The sequence below is a fragment of the Macaca fascicularis genome, chromosome X, assembly GCF_037993035.2.
Source record: "Macaca fascicularis isolate 582-1 chromosome X, T2T-MFA8v1.1".
NCBI lineage: Eukaryota > Metazoa > Chordata > Mammalia > Primates > Cercopithecidae > Macaca > Macaca fascicularis.
Genome location: NC_088395.1, coordinates 71735331 through 71756885, shown reverse-complemented (window position 1 = coordinate 71756885; position 21555 = coordinate 71735331). Strand labels below are relative to the sequence as shown.

General features: G+C 37.0%; 1 protein-coding gene across 7 annotated transcripts in view; it reads right to left on the bottom strand.

Annotated features, from left to right (window-relative positions):
• Positions 1 to 21555, bottom strand: part of ZC3H12B (zinc finger CCCH-type containing 12B) — a 442284-nt gene that overhangs the window by 46997 nt on the left and 373732 nt on the right. For 3 of the 7 annotated variants that reach the window (XM_074028862.1, XM_015443848.4, XM_005593785.5), the window contains 2 exons: positions 16365 to 16489; positions 14128 to 14297 (listed from right to left, as the gene is read on the bottom strand). The exons of 2 other annotated variants lie outside the window; for them this stretch is intronic. The gene's annotated coding sequence lies outside the window, so the exon portion shown is untranslated. Of the gene's footprint in view, positions 1 to 14127; positions 14298 to 16360; positions 16490 to 21555 lie in introns of all 7 variants that reach the window. 2 more of the 7 variants (XM_045383203.3, XM_065537868.2) reach the window with 2 other exon arrangements.

Genomic DNA, 21555 nt, shown 5'->3' with positions numbered 1-21555 from the left:
CAGAATTGACAAGGAACTTAAACAAATTTACAAGATAAACAAACAATCCCATCAAAAATTGGGTGAAGGATATGAACAGACACTTCTCAAAAGAAGACATTTATGTAGCCAACAAACATGAAAAAAAGCTCATCATCACTGGTCATTAGAGAAATGCAAATCAAAACCACAATGCGACACCATCTCACACTAGTTAGAATAGAGATTATTAAAAAGTCTGGAAACAACAGATGCTGGAGAGGATGCAGAGAAATTGGAATGCTTTTACACTTTTGGTGGTAGTGTAAATCAGTTCAATCATTGTGTTAGACAGTGTGGCAATTCCTCAAGCATCTAGAACCAGAAATACCATGTGACCCAGCAATCCCATTACTGGGTATATACCCAAAAAATTATAAATCATTCTACTATCAAGACACATGTACACGTATGTTTATTGCATATATTGCACTTACACACCATGAAATACCATGCAGTCATAAAAAAGATGAGTTCATGTCCTTTGCGGGGATATGGATGAGGCTGGAAACAAAACCAAACACTGCATGTTCCCACTCATAAGTGGGAGTTGAACAATGAGAACACATGGACACAGGGAGGGAAACATTACACGCTGGGGTGTTTCGGGGGTTGTGGGGCAAGGGGATGGAGAGCGTTAGGACAAATACCTAATGCATGCGGTGCTTAAAACCTAGATGATGTGTGATAGGTCCAGCAAACCACCATGGCAAATGTATACCTATGTAACAAACCTGCACGTTAAGCACATGTCTCCCAGAACTTAAAATAAAATTAAAAAAGAAAGGATGTTGAATTTTATCAAATGCTTTTTCAGCATCAATTGAAAGGATCATCACTGCAGGACACAGTCCAGCCAGTGTCCATGGAGCAACTACCTTGTTCTCTACTAGCTCCATGTCTAGAGCCCAGTTTCTCCAGGCCCAAGGGACCAGCAAACCATTGCCCTTCATCCTGTTGGGCCCCATATCCTCCATTGGCTCACAGCCTCAGTCAACCAGGGACCTGACATCATTGGAAGAGCATGGTAATGAGGCGCTGCCTGAGGAGAAGCCACACTGTGATGCAAGCTTGCATGAATTATCACAGTAAAATTCACTGTAATTCACATAACCACACCAGTGTTATGAATCAAAATCTGCCTGAAAAGAGATATCTTAGTTTTCTCAAAATCAAAGACTGTTTTAAAAAACCACACAGCTGCTGAATAATCAACCTGTGAAACTGAGATGTTTCTCGAATGAAACAGTAAATGTGCCTGTAATAATTATTTTATAAGTCAGAAAATTATATTTGTCTCCATCTTTTCCCCCATAGTATATTAAACAAAAAGGTAAATAAGGTATAAATAGATTTTGTAAACTTTTCATATTGAAAAATCCATGAAGTAAGTAGACAAGACAGATATTCTGTAAATTGGAGGGGGATATAGGACATTTTTGAAAAGGTACAAAGTCCTCAGATGGGCTTAGAAAATTCACTGTATAATCCATATACCATTTTACTTGACTGGCACATCTTCAGGTGCTTGTGTTTACTGTGTTCTTGCCATTAACTAAATGTCTCAGTCTGTCCCAGTGTAATAGGCTGTGAATGTTCTTGTATTATAGTTTTATTGTTGGTCTCTTTGCATCGATGACACAATAGCCACAACATTTTAAAATTATTGTTATTATTGATACCTAGTTTTACTCTGTTTTTCCAGAGAAGATGCTTGATATTATTTCTATTTTGTTGAATGCTTTAAGACTGACAAGTTGATGGGTGCAGCACACCAACATAGCATAAGTATACATATGTAACAAACCTGCACGTTATGCACATGTACCCTAGAACTTAAAGTATAATAATAATAATAAATAAATAAATTTTTTTAAAAAAAGACTTGTTTCTTGACCTAACATATGGTCTATCCTTGAGAATGACCCATGTGCTGAGGAAAATAATGTGTATTCTGCAGCTGTTGAATGAAATGTTTTGTAATTATCTCTTACGTTTATTTGATCTATAGTGCAGATTAAGTCTGGTGTTTGTTGATATATTTTTATTGGTCTCAAAGATATATCCAATGCTGAAGGTTGGTTGGGGGGGGGGTGTTTGAAGTCTCCAGGCATTATTATATTGGGCTTTATCTTTTTCTTATGCTCTAATAATATGTGCTTTATATATCTGGGTGATCAAGTGTTAAGTGCATATACATTTGCAATTGCTATATCTCCTGCTGAATTGACCACTTTATCATAATATAATTATGGCCATTGCCTCTTCCTATAGGTTTTTTGTGTGTGTGTGTGTTGAAATCTATCTGATGTAAGTATAGCAACTCCTGTTCTTTCTTTGTTTCAAATATTGTAGAATATCTTTTTCCATTCCTTTATCTTCAGTCTATCTGTGTCTTTAAAAGAGAAGTCTGTTTCTCATAGGCAACAGATCACTGGGTCCTTTTAAAATCCATTCAGCCACTCTATGTCTTTTGATTGTAGAGTTTAGTCCATTTACATTTGATGTTATTAGTAACACTGAATAATTACTAACATTCAATGATAAGTAAAGACTTACTCCTGCCATTTTGTTAGGTGTTTCCTGGTTGTTTTGTAGTCTTCTTTCTTTCCTTCCTTCTTGTCTTCCTTTTAGTGCAGGTAATTTTGGCTGGTGGTATGCTTTAATTTCTTACTTTTTTTTGTATCTGTTGTTTATTTTTTTGATTTGAGGTTACCATGAGGCTTGCAAATACTATTTTATAACCCATTATTTTCAGGGTGATAACATCTTAACACTGTTTACCTAAACAAACAAGAAAAAAGTAAACCAATAAACACTTTACACTTTTAAATTAATTTCCAGCCTTTTCAATCTTTTAATTTCTATTTATATCTCACAGTACTGTCTTTGACTTGAAAAGCTGTAGTTATTTTTGATTGGTTCATCTTTAAGTCTTTCTATTTAAGATAGGGGGAGTTTACAAGCCAGAGTTATAGTGTTATAATATTTTGAATTTTCCTGCGTGCTTACCAACTCCAGTGAGTTTTGTAAGGTCAGATGATTTATTTATTTATTTATTTATTTATTTATTTATTTATTTATTTATTTCTGTCGCCCAGGTTGAAGTGCAGTGGCACGATCTCCACTCACTGCAAGCTCTGCCCCCCGGGTTCATGCCATTCTCCTGCCTCAGCCTCCTGAGTAGCTGGGACTAGCGGCGCCCGCCACCACACTCTGGCTAATTTTTTTGTATTTTTAGTAGAGACGGGGTTTCACCGTGTTCGCCAGGATGGTCTCGATCTCCTGGCCTCGTGATCTGCCTGCCTCGCCTCCCAAAGTGCTTGGATTACAGGCCTGAGCCACCGCGCCCGGCCTCCAGATGATTTCTTATTGCTCACTATCCTCCTTTCTTTCTGATTGAAGTACTTCCTTTAGCATTTCATGTAGGCTAACTCTGGTATTGGTAAAATTCCTCAGCTTTTGTTTGTCTGGGAAAATCTTTATTTCCTCATTATGTTTGAAGAATATTTTCATTTGGTTAACTGTTTCTTTTTTTCCCCCAAAGCCCTTTATGTATGTCATGTCACTCTTTTGTTCCTTGCAAGGTGTCCACTGAAAAGTCTGCTGCCAGCTGTATTGAAGTGCCACTGTATATTGTTTGTTTCTTTTCTCTTGATGCTTTTAGGATCCTTTCTTTACCCTTGACCTTTGGGAGTTTGATTATTAAGTGCCTTGGGGTAGGCTTCTTTGGGTTAAATCTGCTTGGGGTTCTGTAACCTTCTTGTACTTAGATAGTGATATTTTTCTCCAGGTGTGGTGAGTTCTGTGTTATTATTCTTTTGAATAATCTTCTCTACCTCCTCTTTAAGATCAATAACTCTTTGATTTGCTCTTACGAGGCCGTTTTCTAGGTATTTTAAGTGTGCTTCATTGTTTTTTATTCTTTTTTTTTTTGCCTCCTCGGACTGTACATTTTCAAATAGCCTGACTTTAACCCCACTAATTTGTTCTTCTGCTTGATTAATTCTATTAAAAGACTTTGGTGCATTCTTCAGTATGCCAATTGCATTTTTCAGTTCCAGAATTTCTACATGATTATTTTTAATTATTTCAATCTTTTCATTAAATTTATCTGATAGAATTTTGAATTCCTTCTCTGTGATATCTTGAATTTCTGTTTCCTCAAAACAGCTATCTTGAAATCTCTATCTGAAAGGTCACATATCTCTGTTTCTCTGGGATTGGCTCCTGGTGCCTTATTTAGCTTGGTGAAGTCATGTTTTCCTATATGGTCTTGATGCTTGCAGATGTTCTTTGGTGTCTGGGCATTGAAAAGTTATGTATTTATTGTAGTCTTCACGATCTGGGTTTGTTTGTACTCAATCCATCTTGAGAAGGCTTCCTGGGTATTTGAAAGGACTTGGGTGTTGTGATCTTAGCTGTATCTGCATTAGAGGGCAACCCAAGCCCAATAATACTGTGGTTCCTGCAAACTCATAAAGGTATCACTTTGGTGGTCTTGGATAAGATCTGGAAGAATTTTATGTATTAAGGCAGAAACGCTTGTTTTCTTCCCTTACTTTTCCCAAACAAACAGAATATCTCTCTTTGCTGAGCTGCTTGGAGCTAGGTGTGGGGTGACTTAAGCAGTCCTGTGAGTACCACCACTGGGTAGGTGCTGGGTCAGACCTGAGGCCAGCACAACACTGGGTTTCACCCAAGGCTCATTGTAACCACTGTCTGGCTACCACCTATTTTCACTCAAGGCCCGAGGGCACTACAATCTGCAAGTCATGAAGCCAGCCAGGGTTGCATCTTTCCCTTCAGGGCAGCAAGTTTCGCCAGGACCAAGGCAGTTCCAGAAATACTGTCCAGCCACCAAACACTAGAGTCAAAAACCTTAGAAATCTACCTGTGCTATTGTACTATGGCTGGGTTGGTGCTCAAACAATGAGATGCTTTCCATATCCTCTCCACAGGAAGCAGAACCTCAGCCCATCACCACCACCACCACAGGCCCACTGGAAGTATTTTCAAGCTACCACTAATGTTCACTTAATGCCCAATGAGTCTTTAGCATGTGGTGAATGTTGCCAGGCTTGAGACTCACTCTTTAGGGCAGTGGGTTCCCTTTTGGCCCAAAGCATATCCAGAAATGCTGTCTAAGAGCCATGGTCTGGAATCAGAGACCCCAAGAGCCCACTTGGTACTCTACCTTCCTGTGGCCAAGCTAGTACCTAAGGTGCAAGACAAAGTCCCCTTTAGTTTTTCCTCTGCTTTTCTCAAGTAGGAGGAGTCTCTAACTATAGCTACCACAGCAAATGTGCTGGATCTCACCTGAAGCCAGCATGTCTCAGTCTCACCCAAGGCCTATGGTGTACTACCTGGGCATTGCTGTGGGTTATTTAGGGGCCAATGTATCTTTAGGCAGCAGGTGATGGGTCCTGCCTGGACTGGGTCCTTTCCTTCAAGGTGGTGGGTTCCCTTCTGACTCAGGATGTATCTAGAAATGTCATCCAGGAACTAAGGCCTACAATGGGGGACTCAAAACTTTGATCAGTGCTCCACCTTACTATGACTGAGCTGATATTCAAGGTGCAAGACAAAGTCTTCTTTACTCTTCCCTCTCATTTCCACAAATGGAAGGAAGGTGTTTCTTTTGCAGCCATGAGCTGTGCTGCCAAGGGTTGGCAGTGATGTGGTTCACACTCCCTTAGCCACTATGGCTGGTGTCTCAGCAGGTCACATTCCCCTGATGTGCACTGGCTCTTTGCTTAGCATAGCACTAGGACTCAGCTAGGAGCTATGGTCCGTGTGTCCTACGCTGCCTTTAAAATTTGTTTAGAACCCCAACGTACTTTAGTTTGCAGTGAACTCAAATTCCAACTGCTGGGATGGGTAATTCCCCTCTGGCTAGGGCTGGTTTAAATGCCTCCTCCATTGGCGGGCATCAGCTGAGTTCAGTCTTGTTTGGCTTTATGCTGTGACAGGGCAGCAAAATGCAAGGTTTCACAACCGCTGTACCCTCCCTTTCCCAAGAGCACAGATTATTTTCTCACATGACACATCTACTGCTAGAGGATACTGGAGAAGGAGTGGCATTAGAGATTCAAGACTGTCTTTCTTACCCACCTCAGTGCCTGATATGGTTTGGCTGTGTCTCCTCTCAAATCTCATCTTGAACTGTAGTTCCCATACTCCCCATGTGTCATGGGAAGGACCTGGTGGGAGGCAATTGGATCATGGGGGGCAGTGACCCTCATGCTTTTCTCATGATAGTGAGTGAGTTCTCACAAGATCTGATGGTTTCATAAGGGGCTTTTCCCCCTTTTGCTGGACACTTCTCCTTGCTGCTGCCATGTGAAGAAGGACATGATTGCTTCCCCTTCCACCATGATTGTACGTTTCCTGTGGCCTCCCCAGCCCTGCAGAACCCGAGTCAATTAAACTTCTTTCCTTTTTAAATTACCCAGTATTGGGCAGTTCTCTATAGTGGTGTGAGAGTGGACTAATACAGTGCCTACTTCAGTAATAGGAAGTTAAAAATCAAATACTATGAGTGCCCACCTGATTTTTTCTTCTTAAGAATGTGATATTTTTGTTTAGATAGTTATTAAATTTGGTGTTCCTGTGGGAGGGATGCTCGATGGAGCCATCGTACTCCATCCGTAATCAATTAATGCTTAGTAATTTACAAAATGGTTTTACATATGCTATCTCTTTCAATCCTAACAATCTTACTGTGGGGTGAATGGCATAATCCCTGTTGCATAAATGAAGAAATAGACTCAGAGACATTATTCTTTCTTCCTTTTTCTCTATTGAGACAATCTACAAGGCCCATCATAGGAACTATATTCTTCACAAGAAAAACACGGACTGATTAACATCCAACTTGAATTCAGTTCATCCTTCTCTGAATTCCTATTGTAAAGTCAGTTTTATGTATTTTACTACTGACGTGCTATTTTTTCTTTTTCAGTCTTTTCCTGTGTATTGTAATTTAGCAATGTAAAAAGACAAGCATAGATTTTACAATTAATGAATTTGATTCCTAGCTGACCTTGATGCATACTTGTTGTGTGATTTTATACAGGTTATATAGATCTCCAAAACTCAGTTTCCCCACCTGTGAAATGTGGATAACAATCCTTACCTCACAATCTCGTTTGGTTTATCAAATAAGAAAATTGACATAAAGTCTTCCCTCCTTCCTTCCTTCCTTCCTTCCTTCCTTCCTTCCTTCCTTCCTTCCTTCCTTCCCTCCCTCCCTCCCTCCCTTCCTTGCTTCCTTCCTCTCTCCTGCCCTCTCTTCTTCCCTCCCTTCCTTTCTTAAAATATGTCCACCATCAGGCTGAAAGTCCCATGATGTCAGTGCACATATCTTAAACCTCTGTCGTTTCCCCAACAGAGTTGGATTCATAATATTTGATACCTACGACATACTTATTGTGTTATTTTATACAGGTTATCTTGTTCTCCAAACCTCAGTTTCCCCACCTGTGGAATGTGGATAACAATCCTTACCTCACAATCTCATTTGGTTTATCAAATAAGCAAATTGATATAAGGTTTTCCTTCCTCTTTTCTTCCCTCACTCCCTTCCTCCTATCCTTCCTTTCTTCCTTCCTTCCTTCCTTCCTTCCTTCCTTCCTTCCTTCCTTCCTTCCTTCCTTCCTTCCTCCCTCCCTTCCTTCCTTCATCCCTTCCTCCCTTCCTCCCTTCCTCTCTCCTTTCCTCTCTTACTCCCTCCCTTTTTTTCTTAAAATATGTCTGCAATCAGGCTAAAGCCCCATGATGTCAGTGCACATATCTTAAACCTCTGTTGCTTCCCCAACAGAGTTGAATTCATAATATTTGATACCTACATTTACTTGGAATTGGAAGGCTTGGAATGCATGTTTTTGTAGTACTAGGCGTCTACATACAGTCTCATCATCTAAGATCAACTTCAAGAGCCTTTGAATCTAAAATACTTTGCTGGATCTAATTAAAATTTCAACATGCTAATAAGTGAGTTAATGGCTTCCATCTTCACAAATCATTGATTTGTCAAAAAGGAGATGCAGTTTCTTTGATTTTAATGAATAGGTTTCCCCAGAAACTACACATTTTCTGAAATCATTATTAATAGCAATTTTAAACACAAACTCTCCATTGGTGGCTTTTGTTGTTGCTATGACACCAATAACAAGCAGTCACTACACTCATTGGCAGAGATAACTCACTTTAAACCCCTTAAAGTTTGCAATTACTTTTGGTTGGAGGTTAGTGAAAAAAGTGTGAGGTATACTTCTTCAGCAGTCTCTAAAAAGTCTATACTAACACAAGGACTGTGATAGACAATCACTAGAGAAATTGACATCTTCATATATCCCGTTCTTTATTCTTTCTCTTTCTGTTGTATGCCTGAGGGTTACAGCTCCAAATATTATATTTAAATAACCACTTTCTTCAAATGATATTACAGTGCTTTACAAATACTATTTCTTTAATCTTTCATAATGTCTAGAGCTCTGAAAGATACATTAATATTTTATTTGTACATTTGCTTGCATCTTGTTCAGAACCTCAGTCTCAAATCTGAACAATTTTTTAAAAGAATATAAAACATTGTCCTTTCTTTTTAAATTTTTAAAAATTTTTTATTATTATTATACTTTAAGTTCTAGCGTACATGTGCATAACGTGCAGGTTTGTTACATATGTACACTTGTGCCATGTTGCTGTGCTGCACCCATCAACTCGTCAGCACCCATCAACTTGTCATTTACATCAGGTATAACTCCCAATGCCATCCCTCCCCCCTCCCCCGTCCCCATGATACGCCCCGGTGTGTGATGTTCCCCTTCCCGAGTCCAAGTGATCTCATTGTTCAGTTCCCACCTATGAGTGACAACATGCGGTGTTTGGTTTTCTGTTCTTGGGATAGTTTGCTAAGAATGATGGTTTCCAGCTGCATCCATGTCCCTACAAAGGACACAAACTCATCCTTTTTTATGGCTGCATAGTATTCCATGGTGTATATGTGCCACATTTTCTTAATCCAATCTGTCACTGATGGACATTTGTGTTGATTCCAAGTCTTTGCTATTGTGAATAGTGCCGCAATAAACATACAGGTGCATGTGTCTTTATAGCAGCATGACTTATAATCCTTTGGGTATATACCCAGTAATAGGATGGCTGGGTCATATGGTACATCTAGTTCTAGATCCTTGAGGAATCAACATACTGTTTTCCATAATGGTTGAACTAGTTTACAATCCCACCAACAGTGTAAAAGTGTTCCTATTTCCCCACATCCTCTCCAGCACCTGTTGTTTCCTGACTTTTTAATGATCGCCATTCTAACTGGTGTGAGATGGTATCTCATTGTGGTTTTGATTTGCATTTCTCTGATGGCCAGTGATGATGAGCATTTCTTCATGTGTCTGTTGGCTGGATGAATGTCTTCTTTTGAGAAATGTCTGTTCATATCCTTTGCCCACTTTTTGATGGGGTTGTTTGTTTTTTTCTTGTAAATTTGTTTGAGTTCTTTTTAGGTTCTGGATATTAGCCCTTTGTCAGATGAGTAGATTGCAAAAATATTCTCCCATTCTGTAGGTTGCCTGTTCACTCTGATGGTAGTTTCTTTTGCTGTGCAGAAGCTCTTTAGTTTAAGGAGATCCCATTTGTCAATTTTGGCTTTTGCTGCCGTTGCTTTTGGTGTTTTAGACATGAAGTCTTTGCCCATGCCTATGTCCTGAATGGTACTACCTAGGTTTTCCTCTAGGGTTTTTATGGTATTAGGTTTAACATTTAAGTCTCTAATCCATCTTGAATTAATTTTCGTATAAGGAGTAAGGAAAGGATCCAGTTTCAGCTTTCTACTTATGGCTAGCCAATTTTCCCAGCACCATTTATTAAATAGGGAATCCTTTCCCCATTTCTTGTTTCTCTCAGGTTTGTCAAAGATCAGATGGCTGTAGATGTGTGGTATTATTTCTGAGGACTCTGTTCTGTTCCATTGGTCTATATGTCTGTTTTGGTACCAGTACCATGCTGTTTTGGTTACTGTAGCCTTGTAGTATAGTTTGAAGTCAGGTAGCGTGATGCCTTCAGCTTTGTTCTTTTGACTTAGGATTGTCTTGGAGATGCGGGCTCTTTTTTGGTTCCATATGAACTTTAAAGCAGTTTTTTCCAATTCTGTGAAGAAACTCATTGGTAGCTTGATGGGGATGGCATTGAATCTATAAATAACCTTGGGCAGTACGGCCATTTTCACGATATTGATTCTTCCTATCCATGAGCATGGTATGTTCTTCCATTTGTTTGTGTCCTCTTTTATTTCACTGAGCAGTGGTTTGTAGTTCTCCTTGAAGAGGTCTTTCCCATCCCTTGTAAGTTGGATGCCTAGGTATTTTATTCTCTTTGAAGTAATTGTGAATGGAAGTTCATTCATGATTTGGCTCTCTGTTTGTCTGTTACTGGTGTATATGAATGCTTGTGATTTTTGCACATTAATTTTGTATCCTGAGACTTTGCTACCCCACAGAAATACAAACTACCATCAGAGAATACTATAAACACCTCTATGCAAATAAACTAGAAAATCTAGAAGAAACGGATAATTTCCTGGACACTTACACTCTTCCAAGACTAAGCCAGGAAGAAGTTGAATCCCTGAATAGACCAATAGCAGGCCCTGAAATTGAGGCAATAATTAATAGCGTACCAACCAAAAAAAGTCCAGGACCAGATGGATTCACAGCTGAATTCTACCAGAGGTACAAGGAGGAGCTGGTACCATTCCTTCTGAAACTATTCCAATCAATAGAAAAAGAGGGAATCCTCCCTAACTCATTTTATGAGGCCAACATCATCCTGATACCAAAGCCTGGCAGAGACACAACAAAAAAAGAGAATTTTAGACCAATATCCCTGATGAACATCGATGCAAAAATCCTCAATAAAATACTGGCAAACCGGATTCAGCAACACATCAAAAAGCTTATCCACCATGATCAAGTGGGCTTCATCCCTGGGATGCAAGGCTGGTTCAACATTCGCAAATCAATAAACATAATCCAGCATATAAACAGAACCAAAGACAAGAACCACATGATTATCTCAATAGATGCAGAAAAGGCTTTTGACAAAATTCAACAGCCCTTCATGCTAAAAACGCTCAATAAATTCGGTATTGATGGAACGTACCTCAAAATAATAAGAGCTATTTATGACAAACCCACAGCCAATATCATTCTGAATGGGCAAAAACTGGAAAAATTCCCTTTGAAAACTGGCACAAGACAGGGATGCCCTCTCTCACGACTCCTATTCAACATAGTGTTGGAAGTTCTGGCTAGGGCAATCAGGCAAGGGAAAGAAATCAAGGGTATTCAGTTAGGAAAAGAAGAAGTCAAATTATCCCTCTTTGCAGATGACATAATTGTATATTTAGAAAATCCCATTGTCTCAGCCCAAAATCTCCTTAAGCTGATAAGCAACTTCAACATTGTCCTTATTCTTAAGTATTCTTACTTGTTTATACTTTTAGCATACATAAATAACAGTGACTCTTCCCTTTTTAATTCATTTTCCAGATGAGATCCACTTATTCTAAGCCTGGATAAAATAATCTACAGCTTGAGGTAGTGGAAAAAAAACTGGGCTTAGAAATAGACTACAGTTGGATTTCTGGATCCATCATGTACTGGCTATGTGACTTTGTGCAAACCTTTAACCTCCTTGAGGCTCAATTACTTAATTTACCATGTAAAGATAAATAATAAAATATTGTCATTATTATGAGACTCAAATGATATGATGGATCTTTAAAATACTTTGAAAATGTAAAGGATTATGCTAATTCTACTTCCAATAAAGTTATTGATGTAAGTGCATGTTTATTATAATTCACAACAGAGAAATCATTTGTGCATTTTTTTCTTTTTCCTTTTGAGATATAAAATAGCATCCTAAAACTTAAATATATAATTTAAATCTTTCTATTAAAATTAAGAATAGGATATTCAAATATCAATGTTGGAATAGACCTTAGAGATAATCTAGTCTATCCCACATTACTGTATAAAAGGGGACAGTGAGGCCAAGAGGAAAAAGAAACCTTTTTTAGATTATACAATCAGGCAGTGGTAAAATCAGGATTGGACCTCTGGTTCCCTTTCTTCCCATTCAATGTATTTCCTACTCTACTACAATGTCTTACCTAAATGGTCTTGTTGGGCTTTGTTAGGAAACTACTGTTCATCTCCAACTTTTCATTCACTGCTTTGAACCAAGATTTTAATATGAACTGTCAAGCAGGCTTCTCCTTGGTGGGAGATTACTTTTCACAAAGAGAATGACCTAGAAGGCAATTCTTTCACACATTTTACCTTCCTGCCAGTAGATTGTAAACCATTGCATGGCTACTGAGGCTATAGGTAGGACAACCAGAAAATGTGAACCAAGGCTGGAGGTCATGTTAGTTTTTCCTTAGGGATATAAAGATATTGGTCTTGCTGGAGCAACAAATACAAAATAAGTTAGTGACTAGCATATGGTAAATATTCCTTTGGTGTTCATTTTATTCCATTTCTCCTCACATTATGGTAGAATGTTATTGCTTACAAGGTACTTTCCTATTTTTTATTTCAAGTTATTTTCACAACAAATACATGAGGTAAGGATTATTTTCATATTACAGATGAGAAAATTGAGGCTCCGAGAGAGTAAATTAATAGCCAAACTTTACACGGTAAACAAGAGAGCTGAGATTTAAACCTAGATTCTCTGATCTCAAGTGAAGGAATCTTTCCAGTATACCATAATGGCCTATGATTTTGCCATACTTAATGAATTCTGAAAAATATTACTAAAGATGTGACTGTGAATTAATAAATGCCTCGTGGAAGAAGTTCTAAAGATTGTAACTAAACTTACATATTTTATAAAAAATAAACATATCTCAACCTTTCTTTGAAACTATATAAATACTTTTTTTTCTACTTTTTTTTTTTTTTAAATACAGACGAGGTCTCACTATGTTGCACAGGCTGGTCTTGAACTCCTAAGCTCAAGTGATCCTCTCGCTTTGGCCTCCCAAAATGCTGGGATTGCAGGCAGGAGCCACCATGCCCAGATAGCCACCATGCCTGGTCAACTACCTAAATACTCCTAAATTATAAGAAGAGGCTTCAATTGCTTAGACTGATCAAGTGTCCAAAAGTATGCAACACAAGTCTAGAATCAGTTAGAATTAACTTTGCATTGCTTATTTAGCTAAACAAACAGATCTCAGAAGTTGGAAGGGTTCAATTCTACACTTACAAAGGATATACTTATTCTGGAAATTTTGGTTCTCACTTATGTATTAATAATATATGGAAAAATGCAGAAGGAAAAAGAAAAAAAAAAGAATCATAGATGCTTTATTCCTGAGAATCGTTGCTTCTTTCTCTAGTGCAATTTTTTTTAAGTTGCATAAATTGTGGTTGTGAAGTATTTTCTGAATATACCACGTGAAAAACTTTCCTCCAAAAACTAAAGTAGGGGCACAATGAAATGGAGGTAGAATTCTTCATAAGAAAAGCATGAAATGATATAGTCACATTTTTCTCTTACATATTTAGTTCTTTCTAAGCACAGTGTTAGAAGTCAGAGAGATCTGGATATAAAACAAAACCCTAAATTTAATAGTTATATGATCTTAGGCAAGTCAAATAACCTGCTTAAGATAGTTTTTTAATTTGTAAAATGGAGACGATAATACCTACATCATAGGATTGCTATGAGGATTAAATGTGATAACACATGTAAAGCTCTTGGTACTTGATTTGTAAAGTTCAATAAGTGATATTCCCTTTCCTCTCAGCCCTTCCTATGATGATTTCCTGTTAACTCCAAAAGCCTACATATTTTCAACCTAAGAACATAATTTTATTAGCTGTGTTGTTCAGATTTTCACCACTGCTTTGATGCCTCAGTCTATCTGGAAGAAAGCTTCACTTTCTTACAAATAAAATGCCTTAACTTTTCATATTACACAGATCATCTCACTGTAGTTTACCCTTTCAAGCACATGCACACACACACACACACAACAACAACAACAACAACAACAACCACTAAAATACCCACCTCTTAACACCTCAAAAATGTCCAATGTCTGGCACAGATCCTCAGCATGCTCAATTCTTCTTTGGAGGCCTGTAGTCCATGTCTGTATTTTTTACTTTTGTGACTTATCTATCACAACATGGCTTTTATCCTCTGTTGCTGAGGCAGAAATGCCAAAAGGAGTCCATAGCCTTGGGTAAAATAGATTCAATGAGCAGAAGGCAAACCTATGATTAGAACTTGATAAATCGACCACTGAAACACCTTTTACCCATTTAAAGTTAAGTATTATAATTAGGGCACAAAGATATTTGGATCTCACAGGCTGAGATAATTGTGCCAATTATTCAATAATTGTGCTAATCTGAGATGTAGCACTTTTTTAGTCTTTTATACATATTGACCCTGAGAATATTCCACAGGCCTAAGAAAACTTATTTTGTGACCGTAAGTAAGATTCAGTTTAAAAGAATAATAGCTGAGTTATATGTATAATTTTGAATTATATTTACATAAATTATAAATAAGACTATTTTTAAAAAGAGAACCACAGATGAACAGTGAATTTAATAACCATTATCTAAATTTTATTAAGTAGCAAATGTTTTTATATAGATCTTATCCATGATTTACAGATTAGGTATGACTATTTCCTCTTTTTGACCTTTTATGCAAAACAAAATAAGATCATAAATCTTAAAAGACCACAATTTAGAATAAACATTAATTCCTAACTGCTTGAAATACATCAGATTTTCACCATGAGGAGACTTTTCTGATCCAATTAAATGAAAAGACATATGTACAGTTTACAAACTTGACAGAAACATACAAACAAAAAAACACCTGAATAAGAAGAGCCATCCCTTTCTACCTCACTCCAAAATAAAATAATAAGTCATTTTGAGAACATTAAAATTAAAATGTTAATCATTACACTGATAACCACTTGATATTTTATAATTTTAGGTGGTTCAAAAAATGTTTTCTATCTAGAAGTCAGATCATTAAACTATGGTCCAGAAGCAAATTGTGGCCTAACAAAGATTTGTGGAGGTTCTTATTATTCTTCCCACTCCACAGCTTTGGGAATTTTTCCATTCCTTAAAGATTACTTTAGTTGTATAGTGACTGTATTTTCCAAACTCCAAATCAGGCCATAAGTTCTGACACATGGGGGTTTTGTGTTGTTTCTTGGTCCTGGATGCAATCTGGGAGGTGTAACTTAGATATTAAAAAATTAGAATTTCAGGACACATGACATTAGGACCTCCTAAGGGTGTGTCAAGAAAATAAACAGATAAAAGAAAAAAATTAGAAGTTTTGGGATATTCTGAAGGCTTAGAAAGATAATGAAAGAGAATGTTTGAAATTAAGAATGCCTTGGAAAATTTGTTTACTGTGTGAATAAATCATCTGAGTCAAGGTTATTGGATAGGTAAAAAAATCAGTTAAAATCGAGAAGAAACTGGAAATCTTATTTAATCTGAAATTATTAGAAAGTATATTCCATGGTTCATTCATACACAAGAAAATTTCAAAAAATGGTATGTAGCTTTATGTAAATATAATCATAAATCTCTATTAGATGTGTGACATGTTCAAGAGTGAGGTGCTTTCCTAGAGTTGATATTGTAGGGATCTTAGGGTTACTGCCCAACTTTGTATTATCAAGCTGTGGAAAAATCTATTCCCTTGAAGCACTGAGATTTGAGCTGACCATGCTAGCAAACATGTTATTTGCAGCTCCTTGTTGCCACAACTATCATGATGAAAGAGTCAATCTTGTGTACCTATATCTGTTCCTGAGAAGTCCCCTTCTGATCCTACAGTTTTAATGATTTATAAATGCAATAACAATATCTTTGTGGGTAGTCAAGAAAAGGGTCACAAGTTGCCTCCACAGTCAGGAAGTACACTAAGAAGGTTCTGACTAGTTTTCATTCTGCTATACTGAGCTTCACGAGGACAGGGTGAGTGTTATTCATTTCTAAGGCCCTGTGCTAAGCCTTGCATATAGTAGATGTTCAATAAATAACTGCTAAATAACTTGTAAGATCCTCAAGAAAGAAAGCATTTTCCTGATCTTCCAAGTTTTTCATTTTGTACTCATCATTGAATAGCAGCTATTTTTGTGAGTTGACTATCATCACATAGGCAAACATAATAAGAAGCAATGTTTTGAAGAAGCAGATAGAGTGAGTCACATAATAGTGCAAATGTAGATATGTATCCTAGAGGAGCTGTTACTCACCTACCTTTCTGTGTGACCAGGATGAAGGAGATAGGTGGTCATTATCTCTTCTTTCAAGTATCACCTGGGAAACCCATCATTCTTAAAAGAAGCAGTGGTATCTTGCAACTTGGCTATTTAGTCTATTTCCTTGTAGAGGGGTAAAAACAAACAGAATTGGTGACTGTTAATTACATAACCCCCTCAGAGTTAAATCTTTATAGAAGACAGAGGTAGTGAAAGGGATTAAAAAAGAATATTAGCCTTTGCTAGCTTTTCAGAAATTAATCCTCACGATTGTCTGACTAGACAGAGACAGAAAGAGAGAGGGAGGTAAACTAAAATAAACATGGCATAGCAATGACAAAGAACAAATACATATGCAAACACAACATGATCCAAAGAATTTTCTAAAATTCATAAGCAAGTTAAAGGGCTATCTGTCAGGACAGATGACCATCATGAAGAAGAAACGAGCTCCTATTAAAAGAAGAAGCCAAATAGGCTGGGAGCGGTGGCTCACGCCTGTAATCCCAGCACTTTGGGAGGCTGAGGCGGGCGGATCTCGAGATCAAGAGATCGAGACCATGGTGAAACTCCGTCTCTACTAAAAATACACACACACACACACCAAAACAAAAACAAAAACAAAAACAAAAAAATAGCCTGGTGCGGTGGCGGGCGCCTGTAGTCCCAGCTACTCAGGAGGCTGAGGCAGGAGAATGGTACGAACCCGGGAGGCGCAGCTTGCAGTGAGCTGAGATTGTGCCACTGCCCTCCAGCCTGGGCAACAGAGAAAGACCCCATCAGAAGAAGAAGAAGAAGGAGGAGAAGGAGGAGGAGAAGAAGGAGGAGGAGGAGGAGGAAGAGGAGAATAAGAAGAAGAAGAAAAGGAGGAGGAGGAGGAGGAGAAGAAGAAGAGGAAGAAGAAGAAGAAGAAGAAGAAGAAGAAGAAGAAGAAGAAGAAGAAGAAGAAGAGGAAGAAGAAGAAGAAGAAGAAGAAGAAGAAGAAGAAGAAGAAGAAGAAGAAGAAGAAGAAGAAGAAGAAGAAGAAGAAAAGAAGAAGAAGAAGAAAGAAGAAAAAAGAAAGAAGAAGAAGAAGAAGCCGCCACAAAATAAGCCTTCTTCCACCATCTGGAAAAAAGCACCATCCTCTTTTGTAGAACTGACAAACCAGAAACCATTTTTCCCCTGATGGGGAAAACCACCTTTCTTCTGCTTGGGCTTTTTTTTTTTCTCTCTTTTTCTTTTTTTCATTCTATATTTACCAAGAAATATATCGCTGCGATAGACAGTTCATGTACAGTAAATCATCAATATAGTTTAAGCCAATAAAAGCCAAATTGAGACTATTAAGTAGCATAATGATGTGTAACAGTCCAGTGCTTGACTTACTTAAATATATACATTCTTTGGTGAAATTAGCTTCATTCAGTTTTATGTTTTTACACAAAAATGTTTTTAAGAGGGACAGTAAACCAGAGAGAAGAAACCTGCAGAACTTTGGAGCCTAACTTACATGTGTTATTCATAATTATATTTTCTAACAATAAAGATATGCTCCAATTTGAAGGCATTATTTGAGATTGGCCATGCAAGAGTAAACATGGACTGGATATTTGAGTGCCCAAAATCTTTTATTGGGGGCAGGAACCCAAAACATATAATTCAAAGACTGAATATAAATATTTGTTAATGTGCTAAAAAATCAACAATCAGTCATGATGATATTCTTGTTACCCCTTATACTAGCCTTCTGTGTTTCACAGGAAGTAAATTATCAAACACAAATGAACCTTCCAAGAATGTCAAAATGTATCAGTTATTAGTTAAGGACTTAAAGAAAATGTTCTAAGGCTATAGCCTTCTTTAATATGATAATACATCTGAAGAAAGAAAAACTAAAATTTCAGAAAATATAATTTCATAGATGCAATCAGAAAAAAATCAAGAAGTTAAAAACCAATAAAATGTCATAAAATTATAGCTTACCAAATAATTCCATATATTTACCTCATTTGAGTTTTAGAACCAACATATAAAAAAGGGAAATATTATTTCCTTCATTGTCTAAATAAGAACAGTGACAAATTTTAATGTTACTGTACTTATTCTAACTCATGAAACTCCAGAACTGGAATACAGGTCTTCTGATCTCTAGTACACTTTTTCTTCTGCCTGCCAGAATGCATATACTACAATTTGTTTATTCATTCAACTGTGATGAACCTTTGAATTATTTCCAGTTTTACAAATTAAGTTGCTATGATTATTTGTATACACGTCTTTGTGTAGATATATTCTTTTATTTGCCTTGATTAAATATCTAAGAATGAAATGACTGATTCATATGGTAGTTGTATGGTTAACTTAAGAAGCTGCCAAACTGTTTTTCAAAGTAGTTGTACCAATTTGCATTTCCATCTGCAGTGTATGTAGGAGATCTAATTGCTCCATATCCTTGCTATTGTTTTATATGGTCCATTTTTAAGCCATTGTAATAGGTAAGTGGTGGTATCTCATTGTGGTTTTAATTTGCATTCCCCTAATAGCTAACGATACTGAGCTTCTTTTCCTGCATTTATTTGCTATTGCTATCTCTATTTATGGTGAAGTGTCTATTCAAATATTTTGTGTTTTTAAAATTTTCTTATATTATCAAATTTTCACAAAACAAGTTTATTGAAGTTTAATTCATGAAAATACAATTCATCCAGTTAAAGTACAAGAATACCTTGGAAATACTGCAAATTCAGTTCCCGACCACTACAAGAAAGCAAATATTGTAACAAAGTAAGTATCACAATAAAGTGAGTCACATGAATTTTTAGTTTTCTATTTCATATAAAAGTTATGTTTACACTATATTGTAGTCTATTAAGTGTGCAATAGCATTATGTCTAAATAATGCACATTCTTTTATTGAAAATATTTTAGTGCTTGCCTGAAAATGCTAACAATCATCCAAACCTTCAGTGAGTTGTAATCTTTTTACTGATGGAGGGTCTTGCCTTGATGTTTATGGCTGCTGAATGATCAGGGTGGTGGCACGTAAAGAATGAGGTAGCTGTGGCAATTTCTTAAATCTAGAAAACAGTAAAGTTTGCCAAATTCATTGACCCTTTCTTTTATACCATTTCTCTACATCATGTGATTCTGGTTGATAACATTTTACCCACAGCAGTACTTCTTTTAAAATTAAAGTCTATGCTCTCAAACCCCACCACTGCTTTATCAAATATGTTTATGTAATATTATAAGTCCTTTGTTGTCATTTCAACAATGTTCACAGCATCTCCACCAGGAGTAGATTCTATTCCAAGAAACTGCTTTCTTTGCTTATACATAAAAAGCAATTCCTCATTTATTAAAAAGTTTTAACATGAGACTGCAGCAATTCTGTTACATCTTCTGGCTCCACTTCTAATTCTAGTTTTCTTGCTATTTCCACCAAATCTGCAGTTATTTGTTCCAGTGAAGTCTTGAACCCCTCAAAGTCATCCTTGGGGTTGGAATCAACTTATTCCAAACTCCCGTTAATGTTGATATTTTGACCTCCTCCCATGAAGTGCAAATGTTCTTAATGGCAGCGAGAATGATGAATCACTTCTAGAAGGTATAATTTACTTTTTCCCAGATTCATCAGAGGAGTCATTATCTCTGGCAACCATAGTCTTATGAAATGTATTTCTTAAATAACAGGACTTGAAAATCAGTATTACTCTTTGATCTCTAGGCTGCAGGATGAATGCCACATAAGCAGGAAAGAAAACAACATCAATCTTCTTATACATCTCCATCAGAGCTCTTGTGTGACTAGATGCATTTTCAATGAGAAGTAATATTTTGAAAGGATTTTTTTTTTCTGAGGTGGTCTTAACAGTAGGCCTAAAATATTCAATAAACCATGCTGTAGTGCTGTAAACAGATATGCTGTTATATGGACTTGGTTGTTCCATTTATAGAGAATAAGCAGAGTAGATTTAGCATAATTCTTAAGGGCACTAGAATTTTCAAAATGGAAAATGAGCATTGGCTTCAAATTAAAGTAATCAGCTGCATTATCCCCTAACAAACAAGTCAGCCTGTCCTTTGAAGTTTTAAAGCCAGGAAATGATTTCTCCTGTCTAGCTATATAAGTCCTAGGTGGCAGCTTCTTTCTGCACAGGGCTGTTTTGTCTACACTGAAAATCTGTTGAAAAGCTTGCCTTCTGCTAGCTTTTGAATTTGCTTGCTCTTGCTTCTCTAGTTCTTTTAATTGCGATGTTAGGGTGTCAATTTTAGATCTTTCCTGCTTTCTCTTGTAGGCATTTAGTGCTATAAATTTCCCTCTACACACTGCTTTAAATGTGTCCCAGAGATTCTCATACATTTTCTCTTTGTTCTCATTGGTTTCAAAGAACATCTTTATTTCTGCCTTAATTTTGTTATTTACCCAGTAGTCATTCAGGAGCAGGTTGCTCAGTTTCCATGTAGTTGTGCAGTTTTGAGTGAGCTTCTTAATCCTGAGTTCTAATTTGATTGCACTGTGGTCTGAGAGACTGTTTTTTATGATTTCCGTTCTTTTGCATTTGCTGAGGAGTGTTTTACTTCCAATTATGTGGTCAATTATAGAAAAAGTGTGATGTGGTGCTGAGAAGAATGTATATTCTGCTGATTTTGGGTGGAGAGCTCTATAGATGTCTATTAGGTCCACTTGGTCCAGAGCCGTGTTCAAGTCCTGAATATCATTGTTGAGTTTCTGTCTCATTGATCTGTCTCATATTGACAGTGGGGTGTTAAAGTCCCCTACTATTATTGGGTGGGATTCTAAGTCTTTTTGTAGATCTTAAGAACTTGCTTCATGAATCTGGGTACTCTTGTATTGGGTGCATATATATTTAGGATAGTTAGCTCTTCTTGCTGCATTGATCCCTTTATCATTATGTAATGCCCTTCTTTGTCTTTTTTGATCTTTGTTGGTTTAATGTTTGCTTTATCAGAGACTAGGATTGCAACTACTGCTTTTGTTTTTCTTTCCATTTGCTTGGTTAATATTCATCCATCCCTTTATTTTGAGCCTATGTGTGTCTTTGCACATAAGATGGGTCTCCTGAATACTGCACACCAATGGGTCTTGACTTTTTATCCAATTTGCCAGTCTATATCTTTTAATTGGGGCATTTAGCCCATTTACATTTAAGGTTAATATTGTTATGTGTTAATTTGATCCTGTC